This window comes from Lissotriton helveticus, chromosome 3_1 (genome assembly GCF_964261635.1).
Source record: "Lissotriton helveticus chromosome 3_1, aLisHel1.1, whole genome shotgun sequence".
Lineage (NCBI taxonomy): Eukaryota > Metazoa > Chordata > Amphibia > Caudata > Salamandridae > Lissotriton > Lissotriton helveticus.
In genome coordinates this window covers 30,401,329-30,422,447 of record NC_136061.1, presented here as the reverse complement: position 1 = coordinate 30,422,447, position 21,119 = coordinate 30,401,329, and the positions used below count along the sequence as shown (strand labels likewise).

The following is a 21,119-nucleotide window of genomic DNA, read 5'->3' as shown; positions in this document are numbered from 1 at the left end:
ATGTGGGACAGTTCAGTGACAGTCAACAAAGTGATCACTTGACACACAATGTAGGATATCTGGAGAAGATTGTCACTTCCTGGGGCAGATGCGTAGCCACCTGTCTCTCATGTGCCCCTTTTCGGAAGACCCCTTTTACATTTTCATGAGGGACCCTCAGGTGCAGGCAGCTGAAGTGCAGGGGACTCCATCCCTCCCTGTGGCAGTAGCAGACATAGAAGCAACAGATGTAGTGGGCACACAGGGAGGTGCGATCATGTTGTTTGCAATCTGCTGGAGGCAGGTGAGTATGTCCCTGTGCACCATAATCAGGTTGTCTATTTTTGCCATGTGTGAGTCCATTCAGGACATGTGTGAGTCCATTCGGGACATGTGCGAGTCCATTTTGGTGTAATCGGCAGCCTGCTGCTGTTGCATGTCCTTGAGGATCCCAACTATCTGGCCAAAGTCTCCAGTGCAATCTTGGTATGCACTAGGAATGCGTGATAGATGTGGGCCTACTTCCTCATCAGCACCTGCTGCATGACGGCACCTGTCCCCACACCTCCTTCCACTACCCCATCTCACACGAGGCTGACCAGTAGTTGCAGGCACAGACAACAGTGAGCCTCCTTCAGCGATGACAGTGGTGTTGTTGTCAGGCAACTCCAGAGTGCCCTGTGTTGCTGTGCTCTCGGTGTTTCCTTGGCTTTGTTTGTCCGTGTGGGTAGTGGTCGTCTGGGTGTTGTCTGATGTTGCAGGTGTGGTTGCAGGGGATGCAGATGTTACAGTTGCTGGTGTTCGAGGCTGACCCACACCGGAGGGGCCGGGTAGTTCCTTGTCTTCGGAAGAGGGGTGAGAGACGACACCGCCGGAGAGCTCAGGGTCAACCAGAGTCTGTGCCTGGGTGTCCTGTTTGGTTCCTGCAGTGTTCCCAGGAGGCCCTGTGGATAGATGAGAGTCACAATGTTTGTTGTGTTTTTTCACAGGTCAGCGTGTCATACACATTACATTTGCTATTGTACATTTAGACGAGTGTATGTTCATAGATAGTCCTCCATCGGCACAGGTGCCGTCTTATGTTTTCTGAGGACATTGTAATTTTGAACTGAGGGGTTTTGATGAGCATGTCCAACTCTGTGCATACATGTGCACTTTGTCTTTATTTGACTTTACATGGACACAGACATTGGCGGTCAAGTGACACACTGTCCATGACACAGGTGTGTTGGTATTTAACACACCTGTGCTTTTACAACGACATATGTACTCTTCCTCTTACAATGTGTTGCAAGGTTTATGCATATGTGCTGGGCTTTGTGCATGTTTTTGGCAGTGACATTTGTGTGGCTACCTACACACAGTATGGAATATGTGGGAGCATATTTTTATAGTATTTTGAGACATGTACTCCTAGTTCTCATCTCATTGGGCACCTGGGATTTGCTGTGAGTAGCACATTTTGTTACTGCTTTGCTTTGTGCCTGTTCGCATCATGTAGATTGTCCTTGTCCTCCATGGACAGATGAGTTCATCAAGTTTGCCTTCTTGCTTTTTCTGCCTTGAAGCTTTGAGGTACAGAGGTTTGTATGCTTGTGTTCTTCTACTGGGACTTGCACCCCTACTCCCACCCAGCCCAGCTTACTCCTCGTAGACAAAGGTTCAATAATAACACTCCTCCTCCCACATAGCCCAACAAGACCATCAGGTACTATGCTTTCCTCACAGTGAATGTAAAAGTACTGTCAAGATGTCTAACACTGGTGCCTGGTGTTTGTTTGCCCACAACTCCCATCAAGGCATTGTTCTCCTCACACCAGTCCCCAGTGTCAGCCATCTTGGCAGTACTTTTCCATTGACTGTGAGGTAAGCACAGTTCATATTGGGCTTGGTAAGCACAGTTCATATTGGGCTTGTTGGGCTATGTGGGACAAAGAGGGTTAGCTGCGACTACAACTCTCATATTGCTTGTAGCTACACCCACCTTCTATCCCAAACACCCTTCCTGTGACTCAGCTTTCCTGGGAGTGAATGTGTGCAGACAAAATGGCTGACTCGGGTGACTGGTGCTTGGATCCCATAGGCTTGCTGTGACTTAGTGCTACGTTTGTACATCTTTGGAAATGGTGAGATTTCCTGTTAGATTGCAGATATATTGTTAGTCAAATTGACATTATATGCTCTTTTGCTCTATTTTTGTAAACTTTTTTAACAGTGTGTAGCATCACTGTCTTGTTGACAGTGATGTATGTGTATTTGTTGGCATTATTGGCTATTTGAGTATGTACACACCAGGCTCTGGTACTCCTGCTATTCCATAAGCATCGTCTGGTAGGAGGGTGGCCCTAACCTTCTCTTCCCAGGTAGTGAAGTGCACGGGTTTTGCAGGAAGGCCACCGCCACTCCGCTGAAACATTGTAAGCAGCTTCTTGACCCTCCTTCGCACAACACAGTACCTGTTCCAGATGTCATCCATTGTACGCAGGCAAGGTGCTTCAGCGTTCCCCTTGTTGACAATCCTGTCCTACATCTTATTTCTCTGTGACAGGGGGGGGTCTGTTGTACTAAGTTCCCAAATGTATGTGGCTCCACTCTGACAATTTCATCTACCATCACTTCCAACTCCTTGTCTGTGAATTTTGGATTCTTCTTGGGGGGCATGGTGAGGGGTAGTAGTGGAGATGGAGGTGTGGGTGAGTGTGAAGATGAGGGTGAGTGTGTTTGAGTCAATGAGTGTGTTTGAGTGTTGTTGATCTCAGTTGCTATATGTGTGCAGGTTGTGTGGCGGGTGAGGTGTGAGTGTATGTAGCAATGAGCAGTGTCTCAGTGGCTATATCCTGGCAGTTGTTGCAAATTTGCAAAGGATCATAGTCATGAATTCGGACCATTATATAGGTGGAGTTGTGTGCGTGGCTTATTTTAAAATGTTTTTTTTTACATTGACATTGCTTGTTTGGCCATTTTCTGTCTGTTTCTATTGAACTTTATTGAGCATTGCCCAAACATTCCGTAGACCGAACCGGATTCTTGTTCATGTATTTGCAGGCTGGTCCGACTCTGGTCCATTTGCGCTTAGCTATGTTGCAGCGTTCGTATACGAGTCGGTCACATCTGCCTCGTTTCCCTATGATTCACTCAGATGGATCGTGTGCAGTCGGTTGTCCATATTGTACTCCGTGCAAGTCGATTCGATTCAAATAACTTTATTTCGGTTCCACAAAGGAATCATAAAAGTATACATCAATAAACAATACAATTTATGACAAAACACCATGATACATTTTTACATATTTCATATTTTTCAATACGTTAAGATCTCGTCATGGAAAACTGAATCAAATTTATCAATAAACTAACATAAAAACATTTTATAAAAATTTCCCACCCACATTCTATTTCAGTATCGGTTTCTAATGATAAGAGCTGATCTAATGAAACTAAGTACAGCGTTACAAATGTTTGAGGTTGACAAAGATAATAGATATTCATAACCCTCTTTGTAATAACATGATCCAAAGGATAGTAATAGTGGTCTAATAAAAGTGTTTCTTGGGACCTTGTACAGAGCACAAAAAAGAATAAGGTGCAGAGTATTTTGAGAAACCTTATCGTTACAGGGGCAGAGAGGTAATTTCTCACACCACCCCCCTTGCTTTGGAAAGGCAAAAAGGAAGTGCAGAGTATTAATGCGAAACCTTGTCAAATAAAAACGCCATTGCGTATTGGTGATATATGATAGATAAAAAGGTCGCAGCAATTTTGCCCCTGACACGTAATACATGTTCACTGTTCCTTAAGGTGCCCAAATTAGAGCCATAAGCATTTTTAATAATTAACTTTGCATCCTTACTGATCATGTCAGGGTTTTCAAACATACTACCTAAACCAATCTTATAAAGGGTATCCCTAACATATCGGAGCAATGGTATCTCCCTATAATGGTCAAGTTTAAGGCAATCTTGTAAGATATCTTTTGTCAGTTTCAAATCCTCAGATTGCCAAACTTTGGACCATAATAGTAATGGTGCTACATGTATGATATCACTAACAAACTCTATGCCAACCTCCCCATGGCAGAGACTGTTCGACGTACCCAGTGGGACAGATAGGAGACGTTTTATACATTTGTTCTCCATAATCTGTAACTTTTCACAATTTTGTGACCCCCAAACTCCAGCACCAAAAGTTATAACAGAGACACACTTTGCTTTATACAAAGATATTATTTCTGCTATTCGCCATTGCCCTAGTTTACTGGCAAAACGAAAAAGAGCTTCAATTGATTGTGTAACCTTTTGGACCCGAGCTAATATCAAGGGTTCCCAATTCATTTTTTTATTAAAAAGGTTACCCAAATAATTAAAGTTATCAACTTTCACTATAATTGAGTCCTTCACCATATACCTGCGGGTTTTAACGCTTTTCGGGCCGCAAGTCATGGCAAATGATTTAGTGAAATTGACCCTAAGATCTAAATTTTCCATAAATGTATCAAAAGCATTCAGACAAATCTGCATGCTATTGGATGTAAGGGTCATTATAACAGTGTCGTCTGCATAAGACAACATTGGAATTGTTTTGCCATTAATCTGTGGAAAGTCAGCACCAGTTTCTAACAGAAAACTTTCTAATCCATTAGTATAAACCAGAAATAAAAAGGGAGCTAAAATACATCTCTGACGGACACCTTCAGTGGATAATATAGGTCTAGTCTTCTCCCCACCAGGGCCATATCTAATTCTCACTATAGTGGCGGCATGGAGCCTGCGGAGCAAGGTAACCAAAGGCTCCTCAAACCCCATAGACTCCATCATCCGCCATAGCTTACCCCTACATACAGTGTCAAAAGCACTGGACAAGTCCATGAATGCCAAGTGAATGGGACTATTCCTGGCACCCATATACTTGCCCATAATTAGTGCTAAATTTAGGCACTGCTCGGTGGTTCCTTTCCCTCTTCTAAATCCATATTGGGAGTCCACAATAACCCCCACTGACTCCGCCCAAGTTTCAAGACGGGCCAATATCACTCTACTCAGTAACTTGCAAGACGCATCTATTAGTGATATTGGCCTGTAACAGGATGGGTCAGACTTGTCACCCTTTTTAAAAATGGGTACCACCCACTGCCTCTTTCCAAGAAGTCGGAATGGGCCCCAGCGTTATTGCCTTAAAAACATTCAAAAGTAACGGGGACCAAACCTCCAAGTTATGTTTAAAAAGATCCAAGGGTACTGCATCAGGACCTGGGGCCTTTAAAGCAGCCCCCTTAGTCAAGGCTGTCTTTACCTCTGAAAGTGTTAATGAATCACTAAGTAATTTCGCTGACCCCATATTAAAATCGCCTGCTCCCGTTGTAGCAGTCAGCAGTACCTCATTTGGATTAAAGATTTTGCTATAATGAGCTACCCAGGAGTCTTCCGGTACATGCACTCGGATGGTATTCTCTTCTCCTGTTTTTAAAAAAGGCCGGTTTATTACCTCCCAAAAAAGCCTATTATCCCTTAATTCAACCGCTCTATCCAGGTCTTCCCATGCCTTAGTCCTTAAGTCATTTTTCCTTTTACTGACTGCATCACTATACCTTTTCCTAGCTGATCTAACCAAATCCCTATCACGTGGAACTTGGCGTAAAGCCTTCGATAGACGGGTTTGATTAGAAGAACATTCCTCGTCAAACCATCTAGGCCCCTTATCTTGGTTCCTCCCCCCTAACTTTACAAGGTGTAAAGCAACATTTCCCAGTAATAATTCAAAATTCTTAATTATACAATCTGGGTCAGATATAGGGGTTAGACAAGTTTCTATCTTGTCCTTATTTTCCTTAAAAATATCCACCTCCAGTTGCCTCACATCAACTTTATCCCACCTTAAGGTGACACCCTGATTTTGACTATATTTTATCGGTTGTTCCACAGTCTGGGTCTTCTCAAGAACCAGGTTAAAGCTCAAGATTAGGGGGTTGTGATCACTGACAGGGTTTGCCTCAATTTTAAAATCTTTTAAGAGATGGGAGAAGCCCTTTGATACCATGGCAAAATCGATTGTGCTCACTCTGCCCCCTGCACCCAGGAAAGTGGGTATATTCAATGCACCAGAGAAACTAGGCATATCCAGGATACACAAATCATTATTCAAAAGAATACTATTCAAAGCCTCCCCCTGTTTTGTATGGATAAAATGAGCCATAGGTTGATCAGTTGAATCCATCAGACCACATGCTCTAGACCCACTGAATTTGCATAGCACACAATTAAAATCACCTAACCATATAATAAAGAGAGGGAACACCTTGTTTGTAACCTTAGCAATCTCCTCCTGTAGCTTTTCAATAACTACGGTTACATGGGAATCAAATATATTATAATACCAATTTATAAGGAGAATGGTTACTGAAAATAAATCCTTGATCATAAGTAATTGGTACCAAGGAGATTCAAACACTCGGACCACATGTATTAAGTTATGCTTTACAGAGATAGCTGTCACAAGCCCACCCTTAGCTCTCCCCGATTGTGAGGGCTCTGCAGAAACATTAAACATTTGAAAACCATCCAAACTGTGATCCACAGTACTCCATGTCTCCTGGAGGCAGACAATATCAAAGGCTTCAATGTAATCTAGCCATACAGGATCCTCTAGTCTCCACCCTAGGCCAGCTATATTCCAGGAAATTAAACGAAAACAACTCTCCTCTACCCTATTACTCTCTTTTCCCCATAGTAATTTCCCTTTAGGGTGAACCGAGTCACACCCACCTAATCTTTTTTCTCCCATATTCACATGAATCACATTATCTTTGTCACCACCATGGGCTACAGGGTTAATATGTTGCTCATAAAGATTTTGGGGTATATTACTTGCCCAAGACCCCACTACATCATTATTATTATTATTATTATTAGTCCTTGTCTCCAAATCGTCCCACTGAGTGGAATCGTAATAGGACGCCGGGACAGGCATAGCCTTCTCAACCGAAGAGGGAAATGTTGACAGCTTTTCCCGGACAGGTTTTTCTTGTAGGGGAGTTAGGTTCAGTCAATCATTTACGTCCATATCCATTAAAGGATGAAACATGTTAGATAAAGGAATATTCCAAAATTCCTTTGGATCTGTTGGAGGATAATTATTATCGGTTGAGATAGGATACCTATTAGGGTAATTGGGCGGGAAGAAAGAGTTGATATTTCTATTAAAATGAGTAGGGACAGCAGAGTTCGTGGATTGTTTCAGATGATAGGGGACGTCCAAACCATGCCTCCTCAGAGGTTTATTTGGGGGGAACATCATAGTTTCCGGGTAGAAATATGTCAAATTTCGGGATGATACTCCTCCATTACTTCTACCCGGAAACCAGTCACTAATATAAGTGACCACCCTATGGTCCCGAAAGTTTACAATAATCAGGTCACCTTCTATGTCTTTAGGGCGTAAGCCCACCCAGTAGCACCTTCTCACTGAGACGATATCTCCATTCAGGTGTAAAGGTAATGGTCTATTTATGCGTAACCAGTGGATAACTTTATTTTTCAAACTAATGTTTGATTCCACATTTCCCTCTGGAATGACAGGGACACCTGTTAGGATGATGACAAAATTAGACGACTGCGGGGGCAGATCAACTATATTTTTGGATTTTCCTCTAATCGAAGAGCTTATTTGGGTGGAGGGCAATCTACTAGTATGAACAGGTTTTAGAACCACTGATTGAATCCTTTCTTTACTTGTGGCTTTTGTAACTGTAGTATCTGGTATGCCTACTGATTGTTGGAATTACTATCAGCAGGAATATTATTAGATCTTACAGTAGGTGTACGTTGCCTACGTTGATTATTTGTAGGTTGTTTAATTATAGATGGGGCTTCAGTTGGGATATATGGAATAATTAAATTGGGATTCTCTGACGGAATAAACTCCGGGAGAAGCCGATCCAATTTTTCATCCAGCCTTCTAAGCCTCTCAGTGAGTGGGAGAATGAGAGCCTTTAGCAGACTTTCAACTGCCTCAAGAAGCCCTTCGTTAAGAAAAGATTTATGGTCTGTAACAGATTTCCCTGCTTTTCCCTCTTTCCCCACTACCTCTGGTGGGATTTGTTTAGGGGCAGCTTCATGTGGCGACTTCCAAGGATTACCAACCCCATTTTTTTGCCCAACCTTTCTCCTTCTTTTCCTGACTGGGGAGCATACTGCTCCTCTGTTCCCTTTAATTATTTGGTTGTCACGTGCTCTGCTAATTTTAGCAGTAGTTTGAGAATGGAGCAACGTGACAACCTCAGTTTGGATCTTCGAAGCAGGAGGTAAGATGTTACTAATAGGATGGGAAACAGCATCTGAGGGTAAAGGGGTATTGAGATCTATAAGATTATTGGATGCAACTGTGGGCGAGTTGATTTCACCGTCCACAATTATATCCAGATCCTCCAATAGTGGCGGGCTATCTTGAAAAATTAAAGGGATATTTTCTGTATTAAACAGCTCCGCGTCGGCCTCAAGATGCGTACTATCGTGTGTCGATGTGCTCATAGCAGCTTTCTCATGATTAGGAGGTACCTGTCTCTTAAGAAGCTCAATAGAGAAGCGACGCTCGGCCCTCCTCTCTGCTAAAGCTAACTCTCTATCAATGTCTTTAGTGGCTCTAAAGAAATATTTATCGAGAGGGCCAAGTATAGATACGCCTACACAATTAGGAAGAGAGTTAAGAGTAGGGCTAGACATCACTAGTTGATAATGCGGTAATTAAATAATACGTAAAAAGGAAGAAAGAACAGGAGAAACCAAGTTAAAAACACTCCATAAAAAAGATAATTATACTTGTTCATAAATTGTTAAAAGGGGTAATCAAGGGTCGAAGGAAGTACAGGTGCATATAAGTCAATAAGTATACAGGAAACTAAAACCTAAGCAGAACAAAGCTAATCAGAGGGGTGGCCCAGCCCAGCCACCTTCGGCCACAGACGGCCACAGACGGTCCCGCCCTTGTCCCGGGCTTCTCCCGGCCGCTCCCGCGCGCTCCCGCGCAGCGGGGATAATGTCTGCCTTAAATAGGAGTAGAAGTTAAGCGGGAGGCGTGTCCTGCAGGGAGAGCGGCCCAGGTGTAGACTGTTGGGCGCACAGGGACTCCTGGGATACGGAGTCCCTGTTTCACGCTCGCAGCCCTGCTCCACGCCAATTAAGCCCAGGAAAAACCTTGGAGTCACACAACACCCCCAACGACTCCCGCTGATGACAGTAGCGCTGCGGGACCCGCGGAGTTAAAAACGTGCAAAGAACAAGAGAGCAGCAAGCTGGGTCCAGGTAGGCAGTAAAAGCGTCCCCCTCCGTGCAAGTCATTTGGATATGACACGCATTTCATTGTACTCCATCGGTTGGAGACATGTCAGCCAATTATATTACTCATGATGGTCAACGACATGCACATGTTGTATATTGTGCTGATCACATGAACATTGGACTACTGCCAATACACAGGACCTAAGTGACAGACATGTCACTGACGGAAACGGACACACCTGGGCATCAAATATTCATGAGGCATAGTTACATTTTGAGACAGAGTTGTTGTTTTGGCAGACTGACAACCTGTGAGAGGGTTAGCAGGCTGAGGGAATGCAACAAGCATGTTAAACATAGTTCTGCAACATGGCACATACTCACCCCCTCCTTGCTGCTTTCTGGCCTTCAACTGAAAATCCGGGTCATGGAAGACCACCGTCAGTATATTCAGCATGTGGGGGGTCAGGGTCCGTTGTCCGCCACTTTTGCGCAGAGGTGTTAGCTTCAGCTGGACCCTTGCAATCCTCCGTGTCCAGCCACAGAGGTCCTGCCACCTCTTCTGGTAGTGGCAGACGTGGCGTCTAAAGACCCCCACGGACTGTACTGCCCAGCCAGTGGTCTGCTATATCTCAGCCTTCTGATGGGAGTAGATCTGTTAGAATGACATGGTGCCACACCATTACTCCACATGCTACATGTTTCTGCGTAACACACTTGTACACATAGCTCATGGTCAGAATGACAAGTATGTCAGAGGGGTAGGCAAGTGTCATATTAGGCATCATGCTATTCTCCCTCAAAACCATGAGAACATTACTGATCAATCAAACCCAGAACACACACTTCTACATCACTGTACCTGTCCAGAACCCAAATCTACACATGCTTGCTCTTGGGAATTCCAATGCTAGTAGTGCATTATTTTACACATGGCCAATAAAAAGGTAGTGTAATCACCACTCACCTGCTCCCCTGGTTTGCCATACAACTTGCTGTACTGTGGAAGGAGGCTGTCCAGCAGGGCCCGGTTTTCGTCTTCAGTGAATGCTGGTACTCTCTCCACAGTGTGTGCCATGGTACCTACCAGAGGATGTAGAGACGGCAGCTGACAGATGGGGAAGTGCAGTGAAGTTGCAGGTAGTGCAGGCAAATGAATTCTCTAGGGAACATACAGACTTATATCTGTGCAGCAGAGGCGGACTCAGTACCATGCGTCCAAAGCGATAGGTCTGAGTCATTTGCAATATCCGAATTTGTCCAATCCATAACATTGCTACCATCGGACATGCCTACTGCTACATACAAAATGTATGCATCGGTACACTATTGAGTTTTATACATTGGTGATGGTATGTAATCAATTCGGATTGCACGCGAATTGAAGACAAAACAAAACGTGCGTCTGTCACCAGGACGAACAACAGCCAATGGGTGCGTCAGGCTCGGTTCGGAGTCATCTCTTGCGTCCTTTGAATGCTCACCCGCATCGTTCACCATGATGACCAACAGCCAATGGGTGCATCTGGCTTGGTTTGGAGTTGTCTCCCGCGTCCTTTGAATACTCACCCACATTGTTCACCAGGACAACCAACAGCCAATGTGTGCCTCAGGCTTAGTTCGGATGTGGCTCACGCCTCCATTCAATACTCACCGGTGGTGTTCACTATTACAGTAAACAGCCAAAGGATGCATACAAAACGGTTCGGATATGGCTAACGCGTCTTACACAAATCAGTCAACAGGGCAGACAGTATAGTAGATCTTGATGGTCTGCTGCATTACATGTGTGGGGATAGCGATTAACATGTCAGATTGGACATAGTACTTGATAGCTCACACTCCCATGAGGAGACAAGCTTGATGGACACACAACACAAAGTTTGGAAGGCACATCACAACATTGAGTGACCACTTCACAGATCACCCACAGCTTGTATTTGCAATGTGAGTTGCTGTCGTGCCTTTGTGTCACAGGCATACATGGATGTTTGTCAAGTGAAAATGTGCCACACATTCTATAAATTATGTGTATGTGATCAAATATGACATCATGACAGTGTCCACCCTGTGACAGTGGTGTGCCTGGTGACCCGCTGCCTTTATCTGGTGTCCCACATAGCTGCCATTACATCATCCTGTTCTATGTACATTTCAACTATGTGATAGATGTCACCAACCTATATCTCGGATACTTTGTTAGGTGCCTGTGGGGTATGAGATGTTTGATCACATGGACAGTGACAGACACCAGTGACTAGTTACAGTACAGCACTGTAATTGTTGCCCAACCATATTATTGTGACATGTCTGGGAAGGGTCACATAGCTGTGCTCTGTATCTAGACTCAACCTTACACCTCAGACTTCATTGTGTCTTGATTTAATATTGCATGTGTGTAATTGCTTGTTCATTCATACATTGGAAAGTGTCCTCAAATATGTTTCCACTTGTGACATAGGTAACGCAGGAGATCAGCAGTCCACAGGCCCTTTACGGAACTCCTGACCATGGAAGAACGGGATAGCATCAGGCGGTACCACTTCACCAGACCACTCATTGTGGAGTTGGTAGACCAGTTGACCCCACATTTGCAGGGAGTTAGGAGACAATTCATCAAAAACTTTTTCACATGAGAGTAAGTATGCAATGATGAGGTCACAAAGCACTTTGCTTGCATGATATGAGTCTGGTGTAAGATATGTTTGTATGCATGTGTGTGTATGCTACCTAACATAATCATCTGTGCGGTTTAGGGTCAATTAATTTTGAAGTGTCCCAGGTACAGTGGTAACATAAATCCAAACTAGTGTTCACATGTACAAATTGGTGAATCTGATAAAGTCTCTTGGAGATGTGGGCAAATTAATAATGATTTCCTGACTGTTCTATGTATCTTCTTTCCAAGGTCCTATTGCTGGCGCATGGAAACTTGTGACCTCCCACAACCACAATGCAGTGACAGACTGCAAGTTCACTTTGGATCAGGATTCTGTGCCACACACTAACTTCAGACCTGATGCTCACTGTTTGTTCATTTGTACATTTGGTCACAGTGTGATATGATTTCATTTAGTGTGAGAGCACCAGGTTCTGCCTGTGGAATAACCCTTTGCTCAAAATTGCGGTGTGCCTTGTCTGTTTACACACATCCCACATTCATTTACATACTGTATATATGCCTTGATGGTCTGATTTTCTGACAATGATTGTTCTATGTCCATTACAATGTTGTTTCATTCACAAACAGTGGAGTCAATACTGATCTATAACATGTGCCATAAGTGTTGTGATGACCTTGCTGTGTGTATCTCTCATGCTGCATCATGTTTCATCTACGCACAAGCCAGTAGGTGAATTTCTGAAGCAGTTTCTCAGCCAATGGTATTGCCATACCAATATTAGCATTTTTGTGCCTCATTTCAGTCAGAACCATAGTGTGTCATTCACTACATAAGCGAGCATGGTGTGAAAAGTGATCTATTTCAGTGCAGGTGTTGATGTTGACAAAAAGGGACAGTGCTGTACAAAATTATGATGGACAAAGTTCACAGAGGAGTTGGTAGTGCCAGTAGATGACATTTTCTGAGGCAAATCCTCAGACATTTGAGTCCTTTGGCCAACGTAGACCCTCCATCCAATGTGGGACAGTTCAGTGACAGTCAACAAAGTGATCACTTGACACACAATGTAGGATATCTGGAGAAGATTGTCACTTCCTGGGGCAGATGCGTAGCCACCTGTCTCTCATGTGCCCCTTTTCGGAAGTCCCATTTTACATTTTCATGAGGGACCCTCAGGTGCAGGCAGCTGAAGTGCAGGGGACTCCATCCCTCCCTGTGGCAGTAGCAGACATAGAAGCAACAGATGTAGTGGGCACACAGGGAGGTGCGATCATGTTGTTTGCAATCTGCCGGAGGCAGGTGAGTATGTCCCTGTGCACCATAATCAGGTTGTCTATTTTTGCCATGTGTGAGTCCATTCAGGACATGTGTGAGTCCATTCGGGACATGTGCGAGTCCATTTTGGTGTAATCGGCAGCCTGCTGCTGTTGCATGTCCTTGAGGATCCCAACTATCTGGCCAAAGTCTCCAGTGCAATCTTGGTATGCACTAGGAATGCGTGATAGATGTGGGCCTACTTCCTCATCAGCACCTGCTGCATGACGGCACCTGTCCCCACACCTCCTTCCACTACCCCATCTCACACGAGGCTGACCAGTAGTTGCAGGCACAGACAACAGTGAGCCTCCTTCAGCGATGACAGTGGTGTTGTTGTCAGGCAACTCCAGAGTGCCCTGTGTTGCTGTGCTCTCGGTGTTTCCTTGGCTTTGTTTGTCCGTGTGGGTAGTGGTCGTCTGGGTGTTGTCTGATGTTGCAGGTGTGGTTGCAGGGGATGCAGATGTTACAGTTGCTGGTGTTCGAGGCTGACCCACACCGGAGGGGCCGGGTAGTTCCTTGTCTTCGGAAGAGGGGTGAGAGACGACACCGCCGGAGAGCTCAGGGTCAACCAGAGTCTGTGCCTGGGTGTCCTGTTTGGTTCCTGCAGTGTTCCCAGGAGGCCCTGTGGATAGATGAGAGTCACAATGTTTGTTGTGTTTTTTCACAGGTCAGCGTGTCATACACATTACATTTGCTATTGTACATTTAGACGAGTGTATGTTCATAGATAGTCCTCCATCGGCACAGGTGCCGTCTTATGTTTTCTGAGGACATTGTAATTTTGAACTGAGGGGTTTTGATGAGCATGTCCAACTCTGTGCATACATGTGCACTTTGTCTTTATTTGACTTTACATGGACACAGACATTGGCGGTCAAGTGACACACTGTCCATGACACAGGTGTGTTGGTATTTAACACACCTGTGCTTTTACAACGACATATGTACTCTTCCTCTTACAATGTGTTGCAAGGTTTATGCATATGTGCTGGGCTTTGTGCATGTTTTTGGCAGTGACATTTGTGTGGCTACCTACACACAGTATGGAATATGTGGGAGCATATTTTTATAGTATTTTGAGACATGTACTCCTAGTTCTCATCTCATTGGGCACCTGGGATTTGCTGTGAGTAGCACATTTTGTTACTGCTTTGCTTTGTGCCTGTTCGCATCATGTAGATTGTCCTTGTCCTCCATGGACAGATGAGTTCACCAAGTTTGCCTTCTTGCTTTTTCTGCCTTGAAGCTTTGAGGTACAGAGGTTTGTATGCTTGTGTTCTTCTACTGGGACTTGCACCCCTACTCCCACCCAGCCCAGCTTACTCCTCGTAGACAAAGGTTCAATAATAACACTCCTCCTCCCACATAGCCCAACAAGACCATCAGGTACTATGCTTTCCTCACAGTGAATGTAAAAGTACTGTCAAGATGTCTAACACTGGTGCCTGGTGTTTGTTTGCCCACAACTCCCATCAAGGCATTGTTCTCCTCACACCAGTCCCCAGTGTCAGCCATCTTGGCAGTACTTTTCCATTGACTGTGAGGTAAGCACAGTTCATATTGGGCTTGGTAAGCACAGTTCATATTGGGCTTGTTGGGCTATGTGGGACAAAGAGGGTTAGCTGCGACTACAACTCTCATATTGCTTGTAGCTACACCCACCTTCTATCCCAAACACCCTTCCTGTGACTCAGCTTTCCTGGGAGTGAATGTGTGCAGACAAAATGGCTGACTCGGGTGACTGGTGCTTGGATCCCATAGGCTTGCTGTGACTTAGTGCTACGTTTGTACATCTTTGGAAATGGTGAGATTTCCTGTTAGATTGCAGATATATTGTTAGTCAAATTGACATTATATGCTCTTTTGCTCTATTTTTGTAAACTTTTTTAACAGTGTGTAGCATCACTGTCTTGTTGACAGTGATGTATGTGTATTTGTTGGCATTATTGGCTATTTGAGTATGTACACACCAGGCTCTGGTACTCCTGCTATTCCATAAGCATCGTCTGGTAGGAGGGTGGCCCTAACCTTCTCTTCCCAGGTAGTGAAGTGCACGGGTTTTGCAGGAAGGCCACCGCCACTCCGCTGAAACATTGTAAGCAGCTTCTTGACCCTCCTTCGCACAACACAGTACCTGTTCCAGATGTCATCCATTGTACGCAGGCAAGGTGCTTCAGCGTTCCCCTTGTTGACAATCCTGTCCTACATCTTATTTCTCTGTGACAGGGGGGGGTCTGTTGTACTAAGTTCCCAAATGTATGTGGCTCCACTCTGACAATTTCATCTACCATCACTTCCAACTCCTTGTCTGTGAATTTTGGATTCTTCTTGGGGGGCATGGTGAGGGGTAGTAGTGGAGATGGAGGTGTGGGTGAGTGTGAAGATGAGGGTGAGTGTGTTTGAGTCAATGAGTGTGTTTGAGTGTTGTTGATCTCAGTTGCTATATGTGTGCAGGTTGTGTGGCGGGTGAGGTGTGAGTGTATGTAGCAATGAGCAGTGTCTCAGTGGCTATATCCTGGCAGTTGTTGCAAATTTGCAAAGGATCATAGTCATGAATTCGGACCATTATATAGGTGGAGTTGTGTGCGTGGCTTATTTTAAAATGTTTTTTTTTACATTGACATTGCTTGTTTGGCCATTTTCTGTCTGTTTCTATTGAACTTTATTGAGCATTGCCCAAACATTCCGTAGACCGAACCGGATTCTTGTTCATGTATTTGCAGGCTGGTCCGACTCTGGTCCATTTGCGCTTAGCTATGTTGCAGCGTTCGTATACGAGTCGGTCACATCTGCCTCGTTTCCCTATGATTCACTCAGATGGATCGTGTGCAGTCGGTTGTCCATATTGTACTCCGTGCAAGTCGATTCGATTCAAATAACTTTATTTCGGTTCCACAAAGGAATCATAAAAGTATACATCAATAAACAATACAATTTATGACAAAACACCATGATACATTTTTACATATTTCATATTTTTCAATACGTTAAGATCTCGTCATGGAAAACTGAATCAAATTTATCAATAAACTAACATAAAAACATTTTATAAAAATTTCCCACCCACATTCTATTTCAGTATCGGTTTCTAATGATAAGAGCTGACCTAATGAAACTAAGTACAGCGTTACAAATGTTTGAGGTTGACAAAGATAATAGATATTCATAACCCTCTTTGTAATAACATGATCCAAAGGATAGTAATAGTGGTCTAATAAAAGTGTTTCTTGGGACCTTGTACAGAGCACAAAAAAGAATAAGGTGCAGAGTATTTTGAGAAACCTTATCGTTACAGGGGCAGAGAGGTAATTTCTCACACCACCCCCCTTGCTTTGGAAAGGCAAAAAGGAAGTGCAGAGTATTAATGCGAAACCTTGTCAAATAAAAACGCCATTGCGTATTGGTGATATATGATAGATAAAAAGGTCGCAGCAATTTTGCCCCTGACACGTAATACATGTTCACTGTTCCTTAAGGTGCCCAAATTAGAGCCATAAGCATTTTTAATAATTAACTTTGCATCCTTACTGATCATGTCAGGGTTTTCAAACATACTACCTAAACCAATCTTATAAAGGGTATCCCTAACATATCGGAGCAATGGTATCTCCCTATAATGGTCAAGTTTAAGGCAATCTTGTAAGATATCTTTTGTCAGTTTCAAATCCTCAGATTGCCAAACTTTGGACCATAATAGTAATGGTGCTACATGTATGATATCACTAACAAACTCTATGCCAACCTCCCCATGGCAGAGACTGTTCGACGTACCCAGTGGGACAGATAGGAGACGTTTTATACATTTGTTCTCCATAATCTGTAACTTTTCACAATTTTGTGACCCCCAAACTCCAGCACCAAAAGTTATAACAGAGACACACTTTGCTTTATACAAAGATATTATTTCTGCTATTCGCCATTGCCCTAGTTTACTGGCAAAACGAAAAAGAGCTTCAATTGATTGTGTAACCTTTTGGACCCGAGCTAATATCAAGGGTTCCCAATTCATTTTTTTATTAAAAAGGTTACCCAAATAATTAAAGTTATCAACTTTCACTATAATTGAGTCCTTCACCATATACCTGCGGGTTTTAACGCTTTTCGGGCCGCAAGTCATGGCAAATGATTTAGTGAAATTGACCCTAAGATCTAAATTTTCCATAAATGTATCAAAAGCATTCAGACAAATCTGCATGCTATTGGATGTAAGGGTCATTATAACAGTGTCGTCTGCATAAGACAACATTGGAATTGTTTTGCCATTAATCTGTGGAAAGTCAGCACCAGTTTCTAACAGAAAACTTTCTAATCCATTAGTATAAACCAGAAATAAAAAGGGAGCTAAAATACATCTCTGACGGACACCTTCAGTGGATAATATAGGTCTAGTCTTCTCCCCACCAGGGCCATATCTAATTCTCACTATAGTGGCGGCATGGAGCCTGCGGAGCAAGGTAACCAAAGGCTCCTCAAACCCCATAGACTCCATCATCCGCCATAGCTTACCCCTACATACAGTGTCAAAAGCACTGGACAAGTCCATGAATGCCAAGTGAATGGGACTATTCCTGGCACCCATATACTTGCCCATAATTAGTGCTAAATTTAGGCACTGCTCGGTGGTTCCTTTCCCTCTTCTAAATCCATATTGGGAGTCCACAATAACCCCCACTGACTCCGCCCAAGTTTCAAGACGGGCCAATATCACTCTACTCAGTAACTTGCAAGACGCATCTATTAGTGATATTGGCCTGTAACAGGATGGGTCAGACTTGTCACCCTTTTTAAAAATGGGTACCACCCACTGCCTCTTTCCAAGAAGTCGGAATGGGCCCCAGCGTTATTGCCTTAAAAACATTCAAAAGTAACGGGGACCAAACCTCCAAGTTATGTTTAAAAAGATCCAAGGGTACTGCATCAGGACCTGGGGCCTTTAAAGCAGCCCCCTTAGTCAAGGCTGTCTTTACCTCTGAAAGTGTTAATGAATCACTAAGTAATTTCGCTGACCCCATATTAAAATCGCCTGCTCCCGTTGTAGCAGTCAGCAGTACCTCATTTGGATTAAAGATTTTGCTATAATGAGCTACCCAGGAGTCTTCCGGTATATGCACTCGGATGGTATTCTCTTCTCCTGTTTTTAAAAAAGGCCGGTTTATTACCTCCCAAAAAAGCCTATTATCCCTTAATTCAACCGCTCTATCCAGGTCTTCCCATGCCTTAGTCCTTAAGTCATTTTTCCTTTTACTGACTGCATCACTATACCTTTTCCTAGCTGATCTAACCAAATCCCTATCACGTGGAACTTGGCGTAAAGCCTTTGATAGACGGGTTTGAGCAGAAGAACATTCCTCGTCAAACCATCTAGGCCCCTTATCTTGGTTCCTCCCCCCTAACTTTACAAGGTGTAAAGCAACATTTCCCAGTAATAATTCAAAATTCTTAATTATACAATCTGGGTCAGATATAGGGGTTAGACAAGTTTCTATCTTGTCCTTATTTTCCTTAAAAATATCCACCTCCAGTTGCCTCACATCAACTTTATCCCACCTTAAGGTGACACCCTGATTTTGACTATATTTTATCGGTTGTTCCACAGTCTGGGTCTTCTCAAGAACCAGGTTAAAGCTCAAGATTAGGGGGTTGTGATCACTGACAGGGTTTGCCTCAATTTTAAAATCTTTTAAGAGATGGGAGAAGCCCTTTGATACCATGGCAAAATCGATTGTGCTCACTCTGCCCCCTGCACCCTGGAAAGTGGGTATATTCAATGCACCAGAGAAACTAGGCATATCCAGGATACACAAATCATTATTCAAAAGAATACTATTCAAAGCCTCCCCCTGTTTTGTATGGATAAAATGAGCCATAGGTTGATCAGTTGAATCCATCAGACCACATGCTCTAGACCCACTGAATTTGCATAGCACACAATTAAAATCACCTAACCATATAATAAAGAGAGGGAACACCTTGTTTGTAACCTTAGCAATCTCCTCCTGTAGCTTTTCAATAACTACGGTTACATGGGAATCAAATATATTATAATACCAATTTATAAGGAGAATGGTTACTGAAAATAAATCCTTGATCATAAGTAATTGGTACCAAGGAGATTCAAACACTCGGACCACATGTATTAAGTTATGCTTTACAGAGATAGCTGTCACAAGCCCACCCTTAGCTCTCCCCGATTGTGAGGGCTCTGCAGAAACATTAAACATTTGAAAACCATCCAAACTGTGATCCACAGTACTCCATGTCTCCTGGAGGCAGACAATATCAAAGGCTTCAATGTAATCTAGCCATACAGGATCCTCTAGTCTCCACCCTAGGCCAGCTATATTCCAGGAAATTAAACGAAAACAACTCTCCTCTACCCTATTACTCTCTTTTCCCCATAGTAATTTCCCTTTAGGGTGAACCGAGTCACACCCACCTAATCTTTTTTCTCCCATATTCACATGAATCACATTATCTTTGTCACCACCATGGGCTACAGGGTTAATATGTTGCTCATAAAGATTTTGGGGTATATTACTTGCCCAAGACCCCACTACATCATTATTATTATTATTATTATTAGTCCTTGTCTCCAAATCGTCCCACTGAGTGGAATCGTAATAGGACGCCGGGACAGGCATAGCCTTCTCAACCGAAGAGGGAAATGTTGACAGCTTTTCCCGGACAGGTTTTTCTTGTAGGGGAGTTAGGTTCAGTCAATCATTTACGTCCATATCCATTAAAGGATGAAACATGTTAGATAAAGGAATATTCCAAAATTCCTTTGGATCTGTTGGAGGATAATTATTATCGGTTGAGATAGGATACCTATTAGGGTAATTGGGCGGGAAGAAAGAGTTGATATTTCTATTAAAATGAGTAGGGACAGCAGAGTTCGTGGATTGTTTCAGATGATAGGGGACGTCCAAACCATGCCTCCTCAGAGGTTTATTTGGGGGGAACATCATAGTTTCCGGGTAGAAATATGTCAAATTTCGGGATGATACTCCTCCATTACTTCTACCCGGAAACCAGTCACTAATATAAGTGACCACCCTATGGTCCCGAAAGTTTACAATAATCAGGTCACCTTCTATGTCTTTAGGGCGTAAGCCCACCCAGTAGCACCTTCTCACTGAGACGATATCTCCATTCAGGTGTAAAGGTAATGGTCTATTTATGTGTAACCAGTGGATAACTTTATTTTTCAAACTAATGTTTGATTCCACATTTCCCTCTGGAATGACAGGGACACCTGTTAGGATGATGACAAAATTAGACGACTGCGGGGGCAGATCTACTATATTTTTGGATTTTCCTCTAATCGAAGAGCTTATTTGGGTGGAGGGCAATCTACTAGTATGAACAGGTTTTAGAACCACTGATTGAATCCTTTCTTTACTTGTGGCTTTTGTAACTGTAGTATCTGGTATGCCTACTGATTGTTGGAATTACTATCAGCAGGAATATTATTAGATCTTACAGTAGGTGTACGTTGCCTACGTTGATTATTTGTAGGTTGTTTAATTATAGATGGGGCTTCAGTTGGGATATATGGAATAATTAAATTGGGATTCTCTGACGGAATAAACTCCGGGAGAAGCCGATCCAATTTTTCATCCAGCCTTCTAAGCCTCTCAGTGAGTGGGAGAATGAGAGCCTTTAGCAGACTTTCAACTGCCTCAAGAAGCCCTTCGTTAAGAAAAGATTTATGGTCTGTAACAGATTTCCCTGCTTTTCCCTCTTTCCCCACTACCTCTGGTGGGATTTGTTTAGGGGCAGCTTCATGTGGCGACTTCCAAGGATTACCAACCCCATTTTTTTGCCCAACCTTTCTCCTTCTTTTCCTGACTGGGGAGCATACTGCTCCTCTGTTCCCTTTAATTATTTGGTTGTCACGTGCTCTGCTAATTTTAGCAGTAGTTTGAGA

General features: G+C 43.4%; 1 protein-coding gene across 5 annotated transcripts in view; it reads right to left on the bottom strand.

Annotated features, from left to right (window-relative positions):
- Window positions 1–21,119, bottom strand: part of ADCY10 (adenylate cyclase 10) — a 4,100,562-nt gene that overhangs the window by 887,113 nt on the left and 3,192,330 nt on the right. The gene's annotated exons all lie outside the window — the stretch shown is intronic.